Below are 26,145 nucleotides of genomic sequence, written 5' to 3' on the forward strand. Positions count from 1 at the left end.
CTACCAGAATTTGAATTTTGAAAACGAAACGGGAGAAAGGGACAGCAGTGGCTGTTGGACTGCCCCCCCCCCTTTAAAACTGAAACTTTTCTGAAGGTTCTTTCGCTGTGACAAGTAGAGCGAAGCGAGCGCGATGTTCAGGAAAAGGGGCGATGGGAACGGGGTAAAACCTAGCTAGAGGTGGATAGTGACGGGGGTCGTAGGTCGGCCCCTCCGCAGCAGAAGGACCGGGATGCCGGCCTTTTTGCTGTAAACCCCCAAAGTGGAACAAACCCCAACGCCTTGGAGGTGATCAATAGCGGTGTAAGTCTGGAGACCCCGAGCCCCCATCCCGTCCCTGGGCGATTCCTCCCACGCCTCGCCGCCCTCCAGCCTCTTCCTGACCGGATAACGGGACACCTCGTTCGCCGGGCCAGGGCGCCGCGTCCCCGGCTAGCTGGCAGCGGGATTGATTAAGATAATATTAATCGGGAATCACTTTCCCGACCTTGCTCAACAGATGGCATGGAAAGTGGAGCCTTTGGCTTTGCCCCATTCAGGAACTTTCGCCTCCTTTTCAGAGGACTTAATCCAATTAGGCTTTCTTCAGTTGTTATGCAAAGAATCCTTTTGCTTTGGCGGAGAAATATGGCTTCATCGGGGGAGGGGGGCCGGGGGTGGGAAGGCAGCTCATTTTAATTTTCCTTCTGGCCGTTCACATCTCTTCTCCAACCTACCCATGCCTTTAAAACGCTCTTTGGGGAAATGAGTTGGAATCTGAAGGCTTAGCTGCAGTTTGCTTATATCTAGTTTGTATCAAATACTAGGGCATCGCTAGAGCAGTTATAACGCGAGCAAGTAATAGCTGCATTAATTACACATCTGTATAATTAACAATAATTGTTGTTAAGCCATTCTGAGCTAACTCTAATCTCATTCTGATTTCAATATATATTTCAAACAAAGTTGATTCAGCCGAATGTGGCTAAATCAGATAAAACCCGTGCAACAAGTTGATCTATAAAACATATTTGCCCAGTTCCGTTAGAGCACAAATTTCCTTTGGTATATGATATATTGGACGCTAAAATCTGAATGTAGATTAAATGTAAATTATATTTAGAACGTATCACATTAATAGAAGTTAATTTGTAACCAACTGTGGTGTGTATCTATGTGGTTTTTTTTAATATAAATATGAACTGATAGCGGGCAGGAAACTTAACTCTGATAGTTAGGCAGGTCCTTAAATTCAATGCCTACCAAAGAAAGTCCTTTCTGTTAAACAGCGATAAGATTAATTAATGAATTAATTGAAACTGAGAAGTGGCCAAATTGATAGAAGCAGCCAAACTGGAGGTCCTGACCTTAGGATCATTCCAGAGTCTATTTTCGGAATCCAGAAGCCAAGGAAAAGTGATAGAACTTTCCCTTTTCTCTATACCTCCCCACTTCAAGACATTCATTTGTTAGAAACTGTTTTTTTTAAATACACTGCTCTAGAATGTGTGATGTAGAAATCAAAGCAAATATCTTAATACACGTAGGTGATAAAATGCAGTGCCTAAACATCTGCTATTAGGATATACAATAGGAATTCTAGGAATAGAATTAGACAATGTTCGAATCTGAAATTATTCTTATAACCACCCCTCAATGCTTTAGATATAGGTAGTTTACTACCTATATAAACTGTCAGGCCAGCTGTCTTTTGGAGACCTCCTGTTAATTTTCTTTTGCAGAGGTCAGCAGGTGCCTATCCCTAAATCCTGTCCAAGTGGCACTTTAGTTCCAGGAAGGGTTCTTGAGTCTCGGGATGAAACTTTTAAAACCACTACCTATTGCTGTACCATATAATACGCACTGGATTAGAGTTTGGTGAACCAAGATTAGCCATTTCATTGTTATTAGCTGCTGACCCCTTTTCTTTTCCTTGTCCTCTTCCAAGCCTCCCACTGATCTTGCTAAGGAAAGATGCTTGCAGAACCCAGCTAGTTTGGCAGTGATGGTTATTGACTGTCTTTTTCAATCAGAATGAAATGAAGGCATTACCACACAATTTGGAAACACATCCCTTGGATCCTTTTTATTGTAATTGGATAATGAGAGAAATGGAAAGTGAGCAGTATGTGAGAGGGTTATTTATAATCCAAAATTTGTGAGCTGAATCCCTAAAGAGAGAGGCATACGCATTACCAAAGGTCTTAACTGGCTCCTCAGCCCAATATGGTCGGTCAACGGCTGTTTTCTCACATTCTAGACCTATTTTCATTTTAGACCTATCTTTCATGTTTCACATATGCTTATTGGAGGGTCTATCTTTTTTTTTTAAAAGAAAAAATAAAGTCCATAACTTCATTTTTTTTTTATTGTGGCTAATTTCTGCATTCACACTTTTAGGAAAGTCTGTGCATTTATTGATATTTGTGGGATTCTTTCCCATTAAGCATTGCAGAGGCTGTTTTACAATGATTGAAGGAAAAGGAAATGCTGGGTGCCTGGTAGAGAGGCAACTAGAAATTCCAAAACAGTTCTCTACTTAGTGAATGAAACAGAGGATTTGAGAAACCTGTGTGACTTTCCAACATAGGAAGATACTTCATAACCTATCTAGTACACATTTTATTCACCAGTCATGATTTCCTGTAATTTATAAAAATGTCTTGGCAACTACAAAAGTTTAGGCTTCAAATAAGCAAGAATGGGCAACTCAGAAGGGGTTTGTTTCAATGTTTGCAAGCTGGGCAACAAAAGCTATGCTTCTATAACTTTTTCTTAAAGGTATCCATGAAGAACATATTTGGGCGTATCTTTTTCATATTGTAATACTTCTCCCTCACCCCACCCCAACACCGCCATAGTCTGTTAAGGCAAGGTTATCCAAACTGTGCCTTTTTAAAATCACCATTTCTTATTTGCTCTTTCCTCACTGAACAACAATACATTTTCCAATTTCATCTGAGAAAAAAATGAACATTTCTAACCTGTGAGATGTTTGAATCATTCAGTAAGATGATAGCATAGATAATGTTCCTCCATCATCTTCTGTTTTGTAGGATATCAATTGTATGTGAAATAAATATTTGGCTGTTGAATTCTGTTTACAAAATGCTGAATTTACAGACATGTATGCAAAATTGGTTCTGTGTTGTCTTCTGATTTCAGATGTATTAAAGAAATCAGTGTATTGTTAAATTTAACAAGCTTAAGATCCATTATAAGGAAAGGCATGTGATTAAAGAAGCTGCAGTTAAATATATATATAACAACACCATGAGAGGTAACATTGATCACAAATTCTGTTTTGGCTCAGACAACGTTTGGCATTATGCAATTACATTTGGGTATTATAGAATTCCTGCATACAGAAGGGAAAATGAAGCAATGAAGTGTATTTAGTAAATCATATAAGGTTTACTGTTTGCTTGAAGACAGCATGGTGGTTTTTCACCAATCTCACTAAAGAGAAGGTCTTATTTTACAGGGTCCTCCTAAATCACACTGAAAGCTTCCCATTCATTTTCCTACCTTGAAATAACCTCAGTAGGACTCCAGGACTATGTGTTGGGGAAGGAGGGATATAAATTCTTGTCTATGTTTAGAGAAGTGTTATCAAAAGAAGTGGGAGGGAGGAAAGGGACCACTATGTTCTTTGCTTTCTTTCACTCTGAAGCATTTACTCTTTGTGTGTGTGTGTGTGTGTGTGTGTGTGTGTGTAAAGTTATTACTTGCCTTGGACAGATTTAACTGCATGGGTACCGAAGAGCAGAGGGAGAGGCAAATAAGATATAATTGAGAGAAGCATCTGACTCATAAATTGTGAACGATTCTGATCCCTTTTCACAACAGGCAATAGAGATTCTGTTCCTCACAGAAATTTTTTATCTTCAGTTGGGTGGAATGAAGCAGTGGCCTCCAGCAACTGACTTTGAGGGTAGGAAATAGCAGTATGTTGTTAGTTTATAGGTAGCCCTTGACTTGCAACCAGTCTCTTAATGAGCATTCAAAGTTCTGCTGGTTTCTGGCATTTATTTTTGGTTTCTAGCAAAAAAAAAAAAAAAAAACACCTATTGGGGAAAAGGGGTTCAGTTAATGGCTGCTGCAAAAAATGTCAAAAAATCATATCTGATTATGTGATGCTTTGACTTATGACCATAATTCCAGGCTCAATTACAGTTATATGTTGAAGACTATCTGTAATTGTTCATGGCTACATTTTTACAAGGAAGCATAGGCAGAAGTGGGATATTTGGATTTAAGCAAACACAGTGTGGCTGGGTATGAGTGTTTTATGACTTCACTTGGGTCATGGATATTTTTGCTGTCAATGCTAGGGTGAAAAAGCCAACATTTTTGTTGTTGTTCTAGGCAGAAGTGAAATGAAGACTAACTTGATTGCTTCAGTTATAATAACTATAATAACTATAGTGGTATTTAGAATCAATGTAATTGTGGTATCATAATGAATTAATGGAAAGTGTAAATTATATAATTCATTTTAGCAAGGGCAGCATCTGGCTTACCAAGCAGAATCAAACCTGGTTAATATTGGGTTTGACTGAGAAGTTAAAAGCATCTTGGAAAAATGCAATGGCATGCATCATTTCACCTTGATATTAAAAAAATAATAGTCAACTGAAACCAATCTCAGCTTGAGAATGTTGCTAGTTTTATTTATAATTAAGTTATAAATACTCTAAATAGCTTGCAAAGTTTATAATTAATTTATAATTGATATATGTCTATATTACAATCCTTGTAATAAAATTAATTTATAATTAACTTTATCTTGGGGACACAGTTAAACAATTTAAATAACTTATTGTATGCAACGGTGTTACTATTGTATTATATACAAAAATACAGTAAAATAACAAGAAAATAAAACATTATTTTGAACAAACTATTTAACACATCTTGTAGAATAAGCTGGGATTTTGAGTTGGTAGAATTTGAGCCATAACACTATAGTAGCAGTTAATTACACAAAATAGGCTACATTTTTGCATATGATTTGTTACATAAATTGTTCATATGCAAGGACTTTGGAATCATATGCAAAAATGTAGCCTATTTTGTGTAATTAACTGCTACATTGGGGAAAGGATGTAACATAATCTTCTCATTAATGTAGTATTACAGGGTGCTTTTTATGTGTCAAAATCATTTGTTTAATGCTACTTGAAGAGATACCTTTAAAATTCTATCATCTCATTCTGCTATATAATATACAGAGAGATGGCAAATACAGTTTGTGTGATGCTTTGGATCTGATTCCAAAGAAATGTTTCAGAGTGTATATGGGCACAAACATACCCATCTGTAGCTCTTTAAAGTGGCTATGTTTTTCCCCTGAGGATCACACAGTTGCTGCAGATTGCTAGTTGTAATTGTAAAGATTAGCAGATTGCTAATTGTAAGGTAAAGATGCAATTGCTTTAAAGAATTGCTCTGAAGAACTTCTTTTTCTAAATTTCTTCCCAAGTACTGCATAGTCTCAGTGTAAAAATGCCTTGTTAATTTTTGTTGCCATTAATTTTAGATATGAATTGCTTTCCACTTCTTTAAAAACAGTGCTAATGTTTGCTTGAGTGGCTTAATCTGCCTCACTTTTTAATATTTAATATGCATCTTTACTTTAGTGCAATGTTTCTCAATCTCAGCAATTTTAAAATGTGTGGACTTCAAATCCCAGAATTCCTCAGCCAGCATCTTCAAATTGCCAAGGTTGAAAATATTTTACTAGCCAAAGGAAAGAGTTTTATGCTCTTTGTGTGGTTGCCTGGATGTGAAAAGGTCCTTAATACTGAAAGAAATGAGGGCGAAGGTAGGTAACATCTTCAGCGGAGTTTATAACAGAACACTGACACTGACATCCCTAAACTCCGCTGAAGATGTTACCTAGCCTGGTAACGAAATGTTTGAAAACCAGCCCATAAGCTCGGAGGAAGGACCTTCACCCTCATCTTACCTAATGGGTTGATACTAAACTTAGTATGTATGATCTACTGTAGCAATGTTGTGGCCCATCATCAGTGCTAGATTTGATTGAAACAAGAATTATTTATACGGGATTGTTTGGAGAGAGATTCAGCTGATATGGTATTAATTGTATATTCCTTGAGTGTTTTTAACTTGCTCTGGTCTTTGACTGTAAGAAACATTGACTTGACTTGATATTGGTATTTGTGGATTTGTATATGAGACAGGAGTGGGTGACCATACACCAAGTTACTATTACAAATGCTCTTTCACATCGACTTATTGAATTCCACACAACAAATGTAAAAAAATAAAGTCACAGAAAAAAATAAAATGTCATATAAATAATTTTGAATTGGTGAAGGATCTACAATTCTGGACTGAAAGAATGTGTCACAATGACTGGGTTGACACAAGGCGAAGTTGTAGCATTGTTTGGTTAGTTTTAAAATTGTATACATTCAATTACTGGAGATGGGAAAGCAGGTTTTTGGTTTTAATTCAGTGAGTGAATCAATGTGTCTTAGTGTACAAAGTATTACTAAAACAATGACTTTGTACAAGGACTACAACCAAGCAATATTTATAGTATTTGATTTTGCCAGAAACAAAGTTTGATATTTTAAAATGTAAGTGGCCGTGGTACTGAATCTCTCTCTTTCTCTTTCCACCCATTATCTATCTATCTATCTGTCTGTCTGTCTGTCTGTCTGTCTGTCTGTCTATCTATCTATCTATCTATCTATCTAGCTATCTAGCTATCTAGCTATCTAGCTATCTAGCTATCTATCTTCCTTTCCCCCCCTCTCTCTCACACACACAGAAACATGCACAAACATACACACCTTCAAATCAGTGTTCACTCCTGGTGATGTCACTCAGGTGGTTTCATGTAGTGCTAGAACTATTAGCATGATGCCCTAACTACTACACAAAAGTGGCTCTCATATACATAGATATATAAATATATGCATGTGTACAGTATATGTGTGCATATATACTTATAAATTCCCAAGATCCTTCTACACAAATCAAAATATTATCTCTAAATCTTACACACATCCGGTAGTCCTTGTGTTTACTGCTCCTTCACATTCCCTCACATACAGAGAAAACTTTACAAGGAAGAGTAAGTACTAGCAGGTTTCCATAGCCACAGCCTTGCTCCTACTAGTGACATCTCCATGGTGATTGCTGAGATTTGGGGAGGGGGTGGTATTGTAGAGGGAAACAGTTGCTTGTAATTATGGGAGGGAAGAAGGCAAAATATTATGAGTTTGCAGTTCTGCTTTAAACAGGGATTGGAAGCAGGGGGCACCCGAAGAATGACTGTGAACATACAACAAAGGAGGAAGGAGGGAGCCAAAGGAGCAAAGATCCAATGGAGAGCACGCTTTCCTCCCTCCTCAGACAATACAGAAGGCCCCACCATTGACTGTGAAATGAAACCGTCCAAAAGAGAAGAGAAGAAACCCTGCTGAAGCAGTGCTCAACAAACAATTCTTAATCACTCATTAAGAACCGTCCAAACAAGCTTTGGAGAAAGCAGTTTCCATCTTTCTCTTAGCCATTTCAAAGCACAAGATTCATTTCTGCCAAATTGTAACTGGAGAAGCTCCTTCCTTCCTTCCTTCCTTCCTTCCTTCCTTCCTTCCTTCCTTCCTTCCTTCCTTCCTTCCTTTCTTCCCATGGCTCCAGTGGTGGGATTCAAATATGTGAACAACCAGTTCTCAGTGTGGATGCCACTTCCAGAAGTCCATTCTGAGCCTGGGCAACAAAAAATTAGCTACCAGTTCTGCGAACTGGCTGAATCCCACCACTACATGGCTCACAGATTATGTTTTGAAACTCCTTTGATGGAGGTATCTTGATTTCTTGCAGTGCTTGCTGAGAGTTTGCCGGGTAACATGAAAAATCTTGAAAAGGACAAGTTGATATAGAGCAAAATAGACACTCAGGTTGTAGTCCGGTAGAATTTACCTGATAATTTGAGCAAACATTTTGTTTTCTAAATATTAATCTGCTGTGTGCTATTCTTTGTCAGAGTTGTGTGGCACGCCTCTTATGTCATAACTGCTAATACACTATGTTCTGTTTATTGGTTCTTCCCATATAATGTTGCACTAGATTGGCTTGGGGATTGTGCTTAAGAGAAGCCTTCAGGTAAAAGGGCAATCAATATGTATTAAATATAAAATGGTGCTGTTGCTGTTCTGAGTTAAGTTCATTTCCAGTTGATCTTCACAGGACGAGTGTAAGTTTAGGGTCCATTCATTTATCATGGACAGATCATGCTATATGTTGCAAATATATATGGGTTTAGCGCTAATTTAGAATTTAGGACGCAACTTCAGAATTGAAAGAAAACTTCTGGAATGTTAAAGATATTGTGCTTAGCAATTAAGGAATTGCTAAGACTTGATTTCTTAAGGGTATTAGACATTGTTCATATTGAACAAGGATGGCAATCCATAATCATGTGCATAGAAATCTCATAGCTGTATGTTCGTAAAATCATACTTCATATATTCACTTGTTTGGTTTTGGCTCAATGTTCAGCTATTGTTGTTTGTAAACAAAGGCCTGTGCTTTTGCATGCATTGGTTTAATAAACCATGTTCAAACAAAATATGATTTAGTGGAATGTGTGAACCTGATCATATTCCTTTAGCTTTCCCAACTGTAAAAATTGGAGAAACCAGTACAATTTCAATATTAGTGAAATCACTTATTGTTCAGCACTTGTGCGCTTATCCTTGGTGCAGTATGGGAGTGGGGAACTAGCTTTACACCAATTAGCAAGAGTCGCTTGGGTTGCTGGTTTTTCCGGGCACCTCCCATGGTCCCCATGGTCACATTATCAAAATTCAGACATTTGACAACTGATTCATATTGATGACGGTTGCAGTGTCCCAGGGTCATCTTTTGTGATCTTCTGACAAGCAAAGTCAATGGGAAAGCCAGATTCACTAACAACCATGATATTAACTTAAGAACTGTAGTGATTCACTTACCAACTGTGGCAAGAAAGGTTGTAAAATGGGGCAAAACTCACTTAACAATTTCATACTTAACAACAGAAATTTTGGGCTCAATTGTAGTAAATCTAGGAATACCTTATATTGGTTGTTTGAGGTCTTGTTTTGTAGGGTATTTAATTAATATTATCTGCTCAGATTTGTTGCAGTAGCATGGGCAGCTATATACATCAAACAAAATACAAAATCTTTCACTATCTCACTTTTATAAGCATCAATCACTAGGTGCTGAAAAGAATGAACACAATCTGATAAAAAATTCTGTTAATAAAATATTTTGTTAACATCATAATTCCTTTTACTTAAGAATTTAGCAAATGGTTATTCCTGGTGCTGTTTTTATATGATATACCATAACTTTATTTTATAGATAAAGTTCCCATTATCACAAGCAACATTTGCAAAGGAAAGGAAGAGTTAGCATGTGACTGATGGTTTTGCGTGACTCATAAACACAAACTGTCATTTGTTTGGCTCTGCTGACGCATGTTGAGATTCATATATAACATTAGGACATATTTGGTATTGTCTGAATGCCATTGTGGCTTATACATAGCAGCAGGTATAAATCCAGGGAACTGGTTTTGTCACCAGATCATGGCTTAGTGTACTATTTGAACTTGGCTGCAGACACTTCTAGTTGGCACCTTATATATCCTAATGGCAATTAGAGGGCCAGTCTGTCCAGACTTGTGATAAATATTTTAATACATTTTTAGGTTATTTAAAAATGACTTGGCCCCTGATAATATATTTAACAAAAACAGCATCATCAATAAATTGGACTTTGTTCCCTCAACTCCATTCTATCTTATCAGCAAGTTGCTGGCAATGGGAATATAACTTGAAACATTGTGGAATAGGATTTAATAGAGTATTAGGACAATTACCTTGAAACCTGACAATATCATATGGATGTCTGCCTCGTATAAACTGATGACTAGGGAGATTACTTATGTTGACCTGAAAAATAGCAAAATAGAAACAGAATTTCATTTCTGGAATAAGATCAGCAGCTTCTGTAGAAAAGACATAACCCAGCCCAGCTCAACTTCCCTAAGGGGGCACCTGGCCACGCTTACCTCCTCTTTGAGGCTGCTGCTGCTGTGCTCACTCTCCTTGGGGAACGGCAAAGCTCCTCTGGTGGATGATACTTTGCGGCTCGCCCTGATCTCACCTTCCTCCACTGGAGACTTCCGGATTCCCCCTGTCAACATAGCCTGCCCCCCCCTCACAGGCATCCCTAGACATGAGCAACGTTGAGCCAGCCACTTCAAGCTGGCCACGCCCACCCAGCCACATCCACCCAGCCATGCCCACTTGGCCCTTTGAGGGCAGCTATAATGCTGATGCGGCCCTCAATGAAATTGAGTTTGACACGCCCGCCCTAGCACATCTGTTTCCTTTTTTTCATTCTGATCACTGATCATAATAGATCATGACATTATTCTATTTTTTAAATGTCCATTAGAGTTTTATGCTGTTACAAAGTGAAGCATTATTAACATTTTGAGTTTTTCATTTCTCCCACCTTTTAAAAGAAATCATTTCAGGAAAAATGTATTATACCAGTTGAGTATGTTCTCAGTTAAGAGCACTGTTTTTCAAATTCAATAACTTTAAGATGAGTGGACTTTAACTTCTAGAATTCTCCAACTTCTACCAGCTTCTTAAGGCTACAATAAACAACTGCTTGGAAGTAAGTCTTCCATTGCTTGGAAGTCAATGACCCTTGCTTTTAAGTAAGCTCCTCCATAAGGTTGCAATGTACGTGTTTTATTCATGTTAGAATTGTTGACATTGGACAAAGAGGTAAAACTTCATTTTCATAAGTCATCAAAATTCTTACAGAATTATAGGCATTATATATATAGCATTATAGATGAAGCCAACTTTATTTTAGCCTAATGTTTTGTGGGAACAAATCTCATGTAGCTAATTTATGGTCAGTGTGATAGAAACCCAGAAAATACAATTACCTGAAGAAATAATAGCAAATGTACTTCATAGAATGCTTCTTATTTCTTTCAAAAAAATGGGGAAACCTATAAAAGCACTATTTCTATGTTCTCCAACCTGATGACCCCAGATGTGCTGGAATTTAAATTTCCACAATTCCTGTAGATCATGTTGATGGAGTATATAGTCTTTTCTTACAATCTAGGGTATACTAAGTTGTGAAATGATAAGAATAATTTCAGTTTATTTAAAAGGACTCTTTAATGTTATGTTCTGATTCTCCTGAAAATTTCCAAGTATAAGCTAGTTCTGAGGTGGGAAGAATATAGGTAGTCCTCAACTTACAACAGTTAATTTAGTAACCATTCAAAGTTACAATGGCACTGAAAAAAAGTGATTTATGACCATATTTCACACTTACAACCATTGATGCATTCCAATGGTCATGTGATCAAAATTCGGACGCTTGGCAACTGGCTCATATTTATGACAGTTGCAGTGTCCTGAGGTCATGTGATCACCTTTTGTGACCTTCTGACAAGCAAAGTCAATGGAGAAGCCAGATTGACTTAATAACTGTGTTTCTAGCTTAACTGCAGTGATTCACCTAACAAAATTCATTTAACAGTTGTCACACTTAGCAACAGAAATTTTGGGCTCAGTTGTGGCCGTAAGTTGAGACTACTTGTACTGAAAAGAAATTATGATCAAGTAGTGCAGCATGTGTGTTGTGTGTAGAAGATCTTGGGTTCAATCAATAGCAGCTGTGTGTTAGTATATAAACTGAGGAAGATGAATAGTTGCCTAAGGCCACAGAGGAGTTGATGGTTGAGACAAACAATCCATACTGCTTTAATTTATACATTTACACCATTATGTTATATCATAACTTGGACTTATACCAAATAGACTTGCTTATTAAAAAACTTAATATTGAACTCAGTTTGACAATTACATTTATATTCATATAAGGCATTATTCCCACAAAAGATAACAACTCCTTTAAATTTAGCTCAACTCCTGATTACTTCACAGACATCAGCAATAATAATTTTTCCTCTGTGACTTTTTCAAGCATGTTTAAAATAAACATTCTTAGCCTAGCAAATGGTCACGGTATTTCCCATAGTCCAATTCTACTTATTTTTTTTCCAGAACGCCCAAGATGGTACTGCAACTTGAACTGAACAGATTATTGTATTATTTAATTCATGGTCTCATTCATGCAATATACTTAGGCAATGGCTAGATTCCCTAACAGTCTGAACTACAGGCTGTGCAGCACATTTTAACTTAGAATGTTACATAAACTTGGTCACCTTTGTTTCAACTCTTGTTTGACATTCAGTAATATACTACTTTTTATTGTATTCCTTTCAACCATCCAAAAGCTTGTAGAAAAAATTCCCCAATGTGGTGCCATCAAGCATATTAATACTACTATGCTCAAAGATTTTGAGACAGTTGTGGCTCAGACACCTCCAAATCATACCATGATTGTGAAGATTGTTCTATAATAATCTCAGTTTCAGTGTCATATCCTATGTAGCTAAAAGTTCAGCATCCAAAAACAAAAGATAGACAACAGTAAGCTGAGGAAAACCTGAAAAAAAATTCTAAGGAAAATACATAGAGGGAGATACATTGCCCTTCCTTCAATATAGCTCCATGAAAACTGAACACTTCAGAACTTCTGGTGTGACTATGAAGACGGAAAAAAAAAATGAAATGGGAATTTCACAAACAGAAGCACTCTAACTCCAAAATTTTATTGCGGAACCATTTCCTGTTTTCATCCTGTTGTACAACAGCATTTAATTGCAAATAACATTTCCACACACACACACACCACCATCCCTCCATATGTCTGGATGGAAAAATGGCTCCAGCACAATATTTTGGCTGACTTGTCTGTCAATTCAAGTTCCACATTTAGGCGATCCAGATACCAAGGACATGAACTTTTTGTTCATAATTCTCTTCCACGAAGCCAAACCCGGTCACAAAGCTATTGCAATACTTCTTTAAGAGACTCACTTATGGGCTATTATTGAATGAATGCATGAATAAGACCGTTGCTTAATGCAATATACTGCATTTATTTTAACAAAAAAATGCCTCATATTCATATGAACAACAAAGTTTTGTTCATTGTCTGACTATTTCCGCTTGTCTTTCCATTTGCCTGTATCTAATTGTAACTGAAATAGACTACACCATTGCATTTGACCCTAAAATTTAGAGCAGCTGAGTAAACTATCTATTGGACCAAAAGCTGGTATAATGGATGTTTTGTGGTTGAACTGAAAGATAAGGGCAAATGCAGTATAACTGGGATAACTGCAGCAATTGAGGATGGCAATCAGTTTTTCAATATTTGGGAGGATCTGTGGGTGTGCAAGGGCATTATATTTTGTTTGATAAAAATTGCTGTAGTGAGAATCTCATTGTTATATCAGTATCTTCTGCTTACTTCTCTTCCAAATTGGACAACATAATGGATGATGTTATGTATTCTCAGAATGCATTGCCAGCACAACGGCTAAAACAAAATAGTTTTGTACATTATATAAATAATCTTTAAAAGGGGGGTGGAAAATGATAGTATTTTGTTACAAGAAGTATTTTTAACAAATATTTAATGAATTGATATTATGTAATATGTAATCTATATTACATAGTCACAAGGCTAGAAATTAAGGTGAGTTCAAATCCCACCTTAGCCAAGAAAGTCAGCTGAGTGACTATGGGCCAGTCACTCTCTCTCAGCCCAATCCACCTCACAGGATTGTTGTGGGGAAAATAGAAGGAGGAAAGTGTGTTGGATATGTTTGCTGCCTGGAATAATTTGTAAAAATAATAAAGGTAGGAAACAAACAAACAAACAAATAAAATGATCAAATCTTGTTTTCTGAAGGTACTATTTTGAAGACAAAAGAAAAAAAAAGAGAATGTAATCACACCTCTCCCTAAAATGTTTGGTTGTTTTTTTCTGTTTAACCATTAAACTGTCTAAAATAGGCCACTAAGTAAGGGCATCCAGGATAAAAAAAAAAAAAAAGTTGCTGGCAAAACCGAGTGAGTGAAGCCCTCACCATTTTTACACGCATCTCCCTGTGGAACCCATCCCCAGTTCAGCTTTTCTAAAATAAATGCTCACCTCTTCTTCCCAATCCTGAGCCTGTATTTTGCAGGACAGAAAATAAGATTTGGAATTTTGCGGGCTTCCTTTTGGACAAAATTTAATTTCTGCTTAGGATTATAAATTCAATTGTATTTATTTAACTTTATATACTCTTTATATACTCACTAGAGAAGAGCCTACTGCTGGGAAAGATTGAGGGCAATAGAAGAAGGGGAGGTGGCTGGTTGGAGTCATTGAAGCAGTAGGCGTGAGCTTAAGTGGACTCTAGAAGATGGTAGAGGACAGGAAGACCTGGAGGAATGTTGTCCATGGGGTCGCGATGGGTTGGACACGATTTCGCAACTAACAACAACATATACTTCTTTATCTGGAAAGGCAAAAAGTGGCCAACCACAATAAAAGGTAAAACCAAAATTACCAGCACACCTTAATAATCACACAATTAAAACAGATAAAATTATATATATAGTAAATCCATTAAATCTATAAGAGTACTGTTCTAACACATAACCAGTAGTTCAAAGTTAAGCTATGATTCCAAAACTTACATTTCATGCTATAGCCAATCTGTGCACTTGGAATAGTTCGATTTATGGCTCTTTCATATAGTCACTTACTGTGCCTTTCTTATCTTCTTCAGCTTTACAGTGCTGGGTAAATGTCCCTATTTTTCACCTCCTTCTTCCCATATTCTGTGCAATAATTCCTTTAACTACCCAAAGAGAGGAACAAAAAACAAAATAAATCTAGTTACTTCCCCTTAGTTCTTCTTTAGCAGCAATTTCTTTGCATCTGTAAAAAAAAAAAAAAATCCTGAGCAGTTGCTGGGTAAGAGAAACAAGAAACTGTACTCCGGCTGTACAACTGTGAAAATGCTAAGTAGAAGAGAATATGAGGAAGTGGGAATGACTACATATACTACAGTCCCAGAAATAAAACTCTCCAGGTGTCTTAGCAGTGTTTAATTCTGGAAAAAGATCTGCACCCCATTACTGTGTGGGAATATAAGGAGACAACTGGGTCTGGGTTGAAACAGGCCTAATTTACTATCGTGGGAGCAATCATAAAAGTTGAAACATTTACTATAGTGCAGACAACTAAGATGTTGCTGGAGGAGGCAAGAAAAACGAACACTCACTAGCACTGATAATGTTACCTAGCTAGGTAATGTAATATCTGCAAGCAAAGAACCAGGCTCAGAGAGCACCAAGGACTCCACTGTTCAACCTTGAGCTAGAGATATTCTTTTCTTTTAAAAACAGTTCTTCTTTTGATACATTACCATCACAGAAAGAGAGGTCTCCACAGGAAGAGATTCTGGGAAGTCAATTCTGTACGTGTTCAGAACTAATTTTCATTTGTTCGCTGTACTTGATTCAGTGTTATACCTGGTTCAAACCATTTTAAAAATTCAAAGGGAAGGTGGTTAGTGTGTTTTGTTTGAAATTTGCTCTTACAACAATTTTCCACAGCTGCTAGTTTTATTAAGTTTTATCAAGAACCAGCTACATACATCTAAACATTAGTAATTGCTATGATTTTTCTCCAAAAGCAATAAGAATAGATCCATGTATTTGACCAGATTACGTTATTTCATTATTTTCATCAAGATGCCTATATCTGGATGGGCAGTGTCCTTCAGAATGGTCCATTCAAAATTGCTCTAAAAACCCAACAACAATAAATGGCTTTGAATAACAAAAGAGAAGTGGGGGTTCCATTAATGGCAAAGTTTTGGCTGACAGTTGTGTGTCCAGGCTCTGCAAACACTGACTCGGAATACTTATCTTCCATGCAGTCAAAATCATATGTAGGCCTCTCATAATCTGAATTTTAAAATAAAAATGGTAAGGCATAAAAGTAGCAAAATTCTTTTGGTGCTGGGTGGCAATTTAGGGAGCTGAATTTTAATCAGATGAGTGGCACAGTCTGGTCACCCCTTGCACTCTCTCTTTGTTGGATCATTTCCACCCTGAGCTCAGTACACAAACCATCTATTGAGCAACTTGTATTCAGTGGCAAGGATTATTCAAGACTAGATGCTTGTTTTGTCAAGTCTAAAGGAAAAGCGTAAGAAGATTCTCTTCTTTCCTTTTTATGTTTTCTAGGCTGTCTTGCACTTTCCTCAGAGAAAAAACGAGCCCCATAGTTAAAGAAATGTTAGCGCAGGATCTTCCCAAAGGAGACTGAATGTTGGAGGGGAATGGAGAATTTGAACAAAAGATGGGTGGTTTGTACTTTAATTCTTAATATATATATATATGGAGAAACTGGAGGTTTCCTAGAAAAGAGGGAACATATCCACATGACAGATGCTTTGTATGATAAGCCATTGTATAGCCGTACAATCCCAATAGCAATACATTTTTTCCCTTTATTCCTTGTGTAACGGATGCAGGAAAATACAGTGATGTCTCAAGGCCCCAGTCAACCTGGGTACTTGAGATAGAAATTCCTATAAGTAGCTTTTTCCTCCCTGGTGGTAAAAAATTAACAAATTATCTCATCATTTGTTGACCTTTAGCGACAAAATTTGCTGTCTGGCACAACCATCCCTCTGTGTCTGGAGACAAGCCCAAGAATAGGTTTGTTGCTGTGCCGAATACAAGCTGGGCTAAACTGCCTTCTTTTCTGCTTATTGCAAAGAGGCAGATAGGATGGTCAGTCATCTCTACAAAGAAGAAAAGGGGGCAGCTCATTTATGGTGCCACAAAAGGGTAGAGCAAAGATTTCCTTCATTATTCCTGTATTTTTTTAATCCCTTTAGTGTTCTGTCATTATTTTTTTAGGCTTGCAAATGATTTTAAAAGTTTCTCACCATCTTGTATACATCATTTTGTGTATGCTTCTGATGTACCCAGGCTGTATGCATTTTTTCTCATATAAGCAAATTTCTCTCTCATGTGTGTTTCCCATACATTTCTTTCATGAATAAAGGTAGTCCTCAACTTACAACAGTTCATTTAGTGACCGTTCAAAGTTGCAACAGCACTAAAAAAAGTGACTTATGACCATTTTTCACACGATCATTGCAGCATCCTCATAATAATGTGATCAAAATTCAGACACTTGGTAACTGGTTCATATTTATGACAGTTGCAGTGTCCTGGGATCATGTGATCAGCTTTTGTGATCTTCTGATAAGCAAAGTCAATGGGGAAGCCAGATTCACTTAACAGCCATGTTACTAACTTAATAGCTACAATAATCCATTTAACAACTGTGGCAAGAAAAGTCATAAAATGGGGCAAAACTCAGTTAACAAATGTTTCACTTAGCAACATAAATTTTGGGCTCACTTGTGAATTACCTGTATATAGATTTTTGTGGGTCCTTCTTTACTATAAACACATATTTCACGACTTTTGATTGCAAAATTAAGAAACATTCAATGAAAACATCACCATATATTAGTTTACATATTTCAAATCAGAGAAGCATGCATTAAAATATGAACTGAGTTATCTTCCTCTACATTCTTCCCATGAAGACTTGCCAATTACCCACTTGGTCTCCCATTATTTTCTACTATTCATGCAATAATTGTCATCAGGATTTGTTATTAGACTGAGAAACAAACCAATAGCAGTAGCAATCACATAACCATTTGCTTTCTTTACTGAACTGAGACTTACTACTAGGATATTTCAATTTTCATGTCCCCAGGATAAAGATCTGGAGTCAGTTATCTTGTGAAGATAAAATCAATGAAACTGTTTAAGTAGCTTTGCCTATTGTAGATGGATAAGCAGAACAATCTTTCTTTAGCCTCTGTGATATGTTTGCAAAAAAAAATTGTTTGAACAAAAATTATTCTTTTTTTTTCTGATTTAGTTTCCAGATTGTCAGGGCATGTAGGGTAACTAGAACAGAATAATCTGGGATTCTTCTAATATTGCTGATATTGTGAGCTTTGATGATCTGAACTGAAGACTGAACTCGTGTTCCATCTGGCTTCCTTGAATGGCTAAGGAAGAATTGTAAAGCTTGCAAGTGGTAAGGCTTCTTTGAAGAAGGAAGTTGTATCCCCAGCTTTGAAGGATGTATTGATGCACCTTGGAAGAAGCCATCTCTCTATCCATCTTATTGTTTATCTTGGGGGGAAGGCATTGAAATTATAAAGGATCTTAGATGAAGCAAGTTATCTAGATTATTTTCAATCAGATTTCACATCTTGGCATGGAACTGAAACTGCTTTGGTTGTTCTTGTGGATAGCTGCCATCTGCACCTGGATAGGCAGAAGTCACTCTTCTGGATGGATTTCTTGGTAGTGTTCAATGTCATTGTCTGAGATTGCTTTCTGTCTGCCTTCAAACATTACAAGTCTGGATCATAATTTTGTAGTACTGCATTCACAAGCTGATAGATGAAAGTTATTTCAACAATGTTACACCTATACTGACTTCCAGGAAGAAATGGCAGACTGAAGATGGTTCTACAAAAAGTGGAGTCAATAACTGCAATAGAATGAAGGGTTGGCAAGTAGATCAGTGTTTCCAGACAAGGAGAGGACTTCAGATAGCCCACAAATGCTTCAAGTGGACAGTAGATAAAACTAGAAGAAACCAAAAATTGTAATTAAAAGAGAAGAACATTGAAATTCAGCTTACTAATACAGAATAAAGCAAAATATTTCAATGTTGAATATGTAAGCTGTTCAAAATAAAGCTGCCTTTTACAATTGATGGTAATTTTTTCAGTGCTGATGCCATTCATGTTCCAGTTGTTCTGGGCTTGCACCTTTGCTTTCTTTTGCCACAGTTGTTCTATTTCTATTTGCAGATCTTTGTATTTTATCTTCTCAAGTTCTTTCTCTTCTATTCTATTCTGCTATCTCCAGGTACTGCCACGTCGACTATCCAGAGGTTTTTTGTCTTTCTTATCAACAATTGTTAAGTCTGGGGTGTTATGTGATAAGTATTTGTCAGTTTGAATTCTAAAATACCAGAGCACTTTAGTGTCTCCATTTTCTATGACTTTCTCTATTTTATGGTCTCACTAGTTTTTGCTTGCAGGAAAATGGTATTTTTTGCAGATGTTCCAATGCACCATTGTTACTTTGTCATGCCGTTGTTTGTAGTCAGTCTGTGTGATCTTCTTGCAGCAGTTAACCAGGCGATCCATTGTTTCTTCAGCTTCTTTTCAGAGACAGCACTTGCTATCTGTTGTTGCTTCTCAATTTTGGTTTTGTATGCATTTGTTCTATCTAAGGCATGGTATTGTGTAGCCAAAATTAGCCCCTCTGCCTCTTTCTTCAAATTTCCTCCTCTTAGCCATTGTCAGGTCTTGTTATTATCTATTTTCCCTGCTGTTTTTAATAAAATTATATATTTTTAAAAAGTTACACCTTTTTGGCAGATGCTGCACTGATTGCCCATATGTTTTCAAGTATAAATCAAACTGTTGGTTTTGACCTATGTGGCTTGAATCCGTGTTATCCATGGGAATATCTTCTTCAAACAGGGCTTACCTGCTCTGTCTGGTCTAACCATGAAACAATTCTTCAGATCTCTTTCCTTGAAATGTTAGAGAAGATGGGAATTCAAAATAATATTTCATTCTCCAATAGTCTGTCACTCAAGGTCTAGATGGCCTAGTCAATTTTTTATTTTATTTTATTTTATTTATTAAATTTATATGCTGCCCAGCTCACTATCAACTGATTCTTTTAGAATTGAGAAGAGTAATCAAGATGTTGTTTCATTGAGTTTGGGGCTAGAAGTGCCTATCATAATGCTATTTCATTAGATGACTTAAACTTATTATTTTATTATGTTTATTGACCTATCCAAACCTTTGGGAAATTGGATGAGCTCTAAATTAAGTAACATAAATCAATCCATTGTTAACCACAAAATGAACTTGGTATTCTTTTATTTTTTATTTTTAAACATGATCAGTATTTTTTTTGTTCATTTACTTGATCTAATTGAAAATTGTTTTTTTTTTTACTTATTGTTGTTGTTGTTGAACAGTACTAAATAGAAGTGTGCAGAGCTTGGATACAAAATGAGAAATGGTGCTTTGGAGCTTGGTGTGGACAAAATGGTATGTGAGAATGACCTTGGGAGATAGGAGGAAGAACTGCAGACTAGGGAAAGATCAGATATGAGGCAGTTGAGACCACAGAAGAAATGAGGATATGGCAAACATCAGGGAAGGGACCCTCCCCAGTTTCTTGGACTAGGAGGGGGGAGAGAGGTACTTTCAGACTTGCAACATTCTGGTAATATAACCTTACCATAAAACTGAAACTAGTACTCCTGGATGTGCTTTTTATCTGGTTGACTACCACATATTTCAGCAGCTCTCTGGAGAAATTTTATATTTCCCTGAATTTTTACAGTAGCTCAGGGAAACATGTATTTGAGTCAAGGTGGTCTGATAGAGGAGGTGACAAGTTGCAACCATGTGCTGCCATCCTGTTGTCATATTCTTAACAACTCATCTCTTAGCTAAAATGAATACTTTCCTTATCCAGTGTGGCTCCCATGGAAACCCAAGAAAAGGCATAGAAACATAAAAGAAAACACCAAGTCTAGCAAGGATGGCCATTCTAGGATTTTTAAGCACTTTTGTTCATTTCAGCTATGAATATTTCACACTTCAAAGAGCATAACAAACAACCAGAGGTTCAGCATTTAATTTCTGTCTTTCAATTAAGTAAAAGTCACAATATCCTGTAGGCTCTGATACATTCATCAAAATAAGGAAAAATATACCATTGTCAGGATGCAAGCTCCATACTTTTTATTCATGTGTGCACCATGTTGATACATGTACAAAAGAAACAGAGTTTGAATATTGGATGGCACAATGCTGCTTTCATCATTCCCTATTTGAACTTCACTGCAGACTTCTGTTGAGAAATAGCAAATATTTAGGGATGATAAAGGCAAATGGATAGCATTACTCGACAGTATGGCAAAGAAAGACATAGAAGCTTGCTCCGTTTCATATAAAGCTTTGCCTTCCAAACTGGCTGTATTTCTACCAAGCAGGCAAGTTAATAACAACCTGTTTGCATACATTAAATCTCAATATTTTGATAATTTGGATTGTGAGAAATAACTTGCTATGATTCAATGAACATAACTGGGATTTTCAAAATTAATACACACACACACACACACACACACACACAAGATAATATGCAAAGCAATTCATTCACACAATAAAGTTCTAAAGTTTATTTTGGATATATTGGAATCTGTTGTTTTTAGAGCACTTGGAGGGTTTTTTGGGGGGAGGGGGGTTATGTATATGCTTTTAAAAAACTTTTTAACAGTTTTATTATTGTTCCAAGCTACCCAGGGTTATACTACATAGGTTGAGCAGGTGTATAAACCAAGTAAATAAAAAATAGGTATCATATTGAGATTGTATGGTTGGTTATTCATAACAAAACTGGACAGGAGTTACACTATTGATATTATCCAGGATAATTAATACATTGCAGTATTAAATGAAACAGTAGTGTGCTCTTTCACATATTTACCTGGGAATAGATCTCAATGGTGTCAGTGAGTTAGCAAGGATGCATAGATTTGCTACATCCCATTCCATGTGCAACAGAGAGGGGTAAACTGGACATGAACTCTACAAGATAAGGTCATAGATACTTAGGACTCTGGACAGCTCACTGTGAAACTAGTTATGGCTAGCATACTTAGAATCAAGAATTTACCTATTTTTCCCCAAAGAAAGATAATCCTGAATTTAAGATGATCCCTCTTCCCCAAAGTATGAACCCACACCCACAAATCCTATCCCCAGTCCAGTTTCCCCAATTTATCAGTCTATACCCCTGGTGGCGAACCTATGGCACGCGTGCCACAGGTGGCACGCAGAACCCTCTCTGTGGGCACGCGCACCATTGCCCCAGTCCTAGGCCTTCAGCTGGGTTTTATAAAACCTTTTCGTTTTAGGCCTCCACTGCCAGGTGCAAAAAAAAAAAAAAAAGATTCAATCAATCAATTTCAACTTCTTGTGGGGGAAAAAAAAGATCTCGCAAAGTTGGAATTAATTGACTGAACTTTTTAGTCCCACACAGTGTGCCATTACCACCACAGCCATGCCCACCCAATTGGCCACACCCACCCAATGGGCCACGCCACCCAGCACCCAATGATACATAAGTGGGTTTGGGGTTGCAGTTTGGGCACTCGGTCTCTAAAAGGTTCACCATCACTGGTCTATACTTTCAAATCCATTTGAAATTAATTCTAGATACTTTCCATGTCACTGTGTGTGTGTTTGTGTGTGTGTGGGGGGAACGGGGATTCCATGTTTTTTCATATATATGCACATGGACAGAAGCCACAGGGAAAAGAGAAAAATGAGCAGGGCTAGGATTTAAAAAAGAAAGAATGAATAACAACTGGTTGAAATTAATTCCCTGTAAAACAAAGTGCTCTGTTATATTTGCATAGTCAAACCATTCTCAAATAAAGCATTTTTTATAACACATACAAACATACAAATTCAGATTTCCAAAAGGACGGAAGGAAGGAAGGAAGGAAGGAAGGAAGGAAGGAAGGAAGGAAGGAAGGAAGGAAGGAAAACACAATTTTGAGATTTTAATGAGAAACCCTATAGAATTGACATTAAATATGACAGCTTGCCTTATGTAGCACACTGAGGTGGGAGAGGAAAAAGCACTAACTGCCATTGCTGCTGCTTCCCTGAGAGAAAGATACAGAAGCTTATGCATGAAGTCCCAGCACACACAAGGATTTCCGTCCACAGACTTCTGAATGGTTTTTCTAGAACAGTGGTGGTGAACCTATGGCACGTGTGCCAGAGGGGGCACTCAGAGCCCTCTCTGTGGATATGCGTGCCATCACCCCAGCCCCACCTCCCCCCGTGGCTCCCTCCTAACCAGCAACCCCCCCCAGAGAAGAGTCACCTCAGGATGCGGCCCGCATGGAGCAGCACAGCCGGGGCATAGCAGCTGGGCAGCGGGGACAAGACTCTGCCCTCGTGCCCCGTTGCACGCAGATGATGCTGTGGGGTGTGGGCAGAGGGCATGGCCGCCATGGTGCTGCTAGGCCACCTGGGTGATCTGCTGCGGCAGGCTGTGGAGGCAGTGGGTGGCCCTGTGGGGGGGCAGGGGGGTGGGATGGGGCAAAGCAGGGGTGGAGTGGGGGGGTGGAGCAGGGGCAGGGGGCAGGGCAGGTGCGGTTTTGGGGCACTCAGTCTCTAAAAGGTTCACCATTACTGTTCTAGAGTCTTCTGTTGTACTGAGGAAATAATATCTGCTTTTTAAAACAACCTACTTTATTCTGGAAATATCTGCCACCTTCCCATTACATAGATATGTGGGGGAATGGATAACAATCCTTGTGTTCCTTTTGATATTCTCTAAGATTTGTATTCTCTCTTTTTCAGAGACTAATTCCCATAGTCCTTCTTAAGTATGGATGGTTGGGGAATCTGTCATTGGCGCCAATGACTCTTGAAGAGTTGGGTTAGGGCAGTGTTTCTCAACCTTGACAATTTTAAGGCATGTGGACTTCAACTCCCAGAATTCCACAGCCAGCATTGCTGGCTGTGGAATTCTGGGAGTTGAAGTCCACATGCCTTAAAATTGTCAAGGTTGAGAAACACTGGGTTAGGGTCAGATTTTACAGCGCTTGGAAAATGTTCCAGCAGGGGCTCCAGTACCATCTAGATGACCTTAAATCTAAGTTTATGAAATGAAGGGGTGGGCATTTGAAAGGATACACGAAGACTGACAATGCTAATCAACTCAGTTTTAGACTCAATGGCTACAGCATTTACTTTTATGTCCCCAAATGTGAACCAGTGTCAGGAGGCAATCTGGAGGATGGCTGCAGCTGCTTCTTTGGAATTTTATTAGAGTGATAGGTGAGATCTGTCCGATGAATTACAGGGATTTTATAGAGAGATTGTTTGGAATAGTGGAAACTGTACCTTGTTTTGGAACTGTTGGCTATGGCAGAAGTGGAGAATTTCCCAATCTTCTTAAATACAGCCTTCATACTTTGCAGGTTGTTATGGGAGAGAAATACCTATTAATTTAAGAATTGTAAGGGTTCCTGATCTTAGAGCTCCACATGTACAGAGCTAGACGAAAACATATTCTCCATGTTTTCTTAGAATCTTCATCTGGGAGAAGCTTAGGAAGTTGTAGTAGATGTTTAGAGAGCTTTCTACTGAAGTAAGAGTTTTAAAAGGGATATGTATAGGAAGTGGAAGAGGTGTACCAGCAAGAAGCTGATTTCTTCAGAAAGACAGGCTAAAGTGCAAAAGGGATTTATAACAGGCTTGCAAAGGAAACCAAAAGCAGCATGAAAGAATGATTGAGTTAGTAGCAAAAAAGAAGAAGGAAAGGCTGGTCTGCTTTTAGGAAAAGGTGGTAAGACAATAGCAGGTGATGAAGAGAGGGCAGGGCTTCTCAATTCCTACTTTATTTAATTTTCTCCCTAAAGGAAACTGTTCAAACAAATCTAAGCAGAACAATAAATAAAAGGAAATAATGACAAGCCAAGATATGTAGAGGTGGTTAAGGAAAGAGTTAGGTTAGGACTTAGTTAGCTTTCTTGTAAGTCCTCTGAAAACTAAATATGAAAGTTTTGCATTTTCATCAGCTATAAGTTTTTTTTTAATCTAATTCTTTTTACAGTGCAAGTTTTGTCGGGTGCAGGGATGTTGCTTGACTATTTGTCTATATATGAACAGCTATCGACTGAAGCCTAAAACAATTTAATTTTGAGACAGATGGATAAATAAAGCACGTGCTCTACAAGCATAAAGACATATTTTGTTTGTTTTTCTTTGTACCCCTTACCACCCTATTAAAGCCTGACTGAATTGTTGGATTGGGAAATGAAATTCCATTGCCCAACCTTTTAGCCCATGCAGAGCATAGACCAGTGTTTTTCAACCTTGGGAAATTTAAAATGTGTGTGAACTTCAATATAGCTGGCTGGAGAATTCTAGGAGTTGAAGTCCACACATCTTAAAGTTCCCAAGATTGAAAAACACTGGCATAGATCCTTTTCTTAGTTGGAAGATTTTAGTCTATTGTGAGGTAAACAATGGACATTTTCTCTCTCATTTGCATCCTTTCAAGATTCAGATAGCAAACTTTCAAAGGGGGATGACTAATTTTCCTCTATTTGTGGAATCTCCTCAGTGATTTATAACTCTACATGCTACAGAGCAGCCTTTTTCAACCTGCCCGTCATAATTATTAGATTGCAACTTCCAGTAGTTCTCTTTTTCTGCTTTTAAATATATAGGATTTGTCTTTTCCTAGTCCAATCTAATTCTCTAAACCAGTGGTCTTCAGTTTGGAGGGTGACAGGTTGAGGAAGATTGGCTTAGAACATTAGACTAGGAAAGATACTGGATTGACTATGAGATTGATGGCCACCCTTCAAAATAGGATGGGTCAGGAAACAAACATAGCAGAGATTTCAGAAATGCTTTTTATTGTAATAAAGCAGAAAAACAGGAGCTTGGGTGTCCAAGTTTCTATCTGTCTGCTCTAAACAAAATCAAGTCGGGCTATTCTGAGTTTCTTTCTTACCCTTTCCTCTTTCTCAGGGCTGAGTTACCTTTTTAAAAATTCTTCTCAGGGTGGCAAAGTGGCTGATTGGTTAAGACATTGGGTTTGTTGGCTGGAAAGCCAACAGCCTAGATTCAAGGCCTGAGTGCCATGTGATGGGGTGAGCTCCCGTCCTCGGCCCAGCTCCTGCCAACCTAGCAGTTTGAAAGCATGCAAATGTGAGTAGATAAATAGGTACCACTTTGGTGGGAAGATAATAGTGCTCTGTGACATCATGCTGGCCACATAACTGTGGAAATGTCTTTGGACAATGGTAGCTCAGTGGCCTTGAAATGGAGATGAGCACCGCCCACTGTAGTCAGCAATGACTAATGGAATAAAATCTACAGGGATTCCTTTACCTTTTACTTAATAGCTTACTCATTCCTTTCCTATGCCCAAGATAAGCTCAGTGTTCCTTAAAGTATTGGATTAGGAATGGGGAGAGCCAAGTTCTTGTTTATCT

The 26,145-nt window shown here is 37.8% G+C and overlaps 1 protein-coding gene and 1 long non-coding RNA gene across 3 annotated transcripts in view; one reads left to right on the forward strand and one right to left on the reverse strand.

Moving 5' to 3' along the window:
* RFX4 (regulatory factor X4) overlaps nt 1-26,145 on the forward strand; it is a 92,716-nt gene that overhangs the window by 1,958 nt on the left and 64,613 nt on the right. The window contains exon 1 of one of the 2 annotated variants that reach the window (XM_039363906.1): nt 193-303. The exons of the other annotated variant lie outside the window; for it this stretch is intronic. The gene's annotated coding sequence lies outside the window, so the exon portion shown is untranslated. Of the gene's footprint in view, nt 1-192; nt 304-26,145 lie in introns of those variants that run through there. 2 annotated transcript variants of the gene reach the window in all.
* On the reverse strand, nt 20,865-26,033 carry LOC120317359. Its single transcript, XR_005559212.1, has 3 exons — nt 25,690-26,033; nt 21,603-21,703; nt 20,865-20,963 (listed from the first exon to the last, which is right to left on the reverse strand). It is a non-coding gene; the product is annotated as an uncharacterized LOC120317359 (long non-coding RNA).

The sequence above is a fragment of the Crotalus tigris genome, unplaced genomic scaffold (genome assembly GCF_016545835.1).
Source record: "Crotalus tigris isolate CLP2741 ecotype Arizona unplaced genomic scaffold, ASM1654583v1 scf7180000019630.4133010339:1179603, whole genome shotgun sequence".
NCBI lineage: Eukaryota > Metazoa > Chordata > Lepidosauria > Squamata > Viperidae > Crotalus > Crotalus tigris.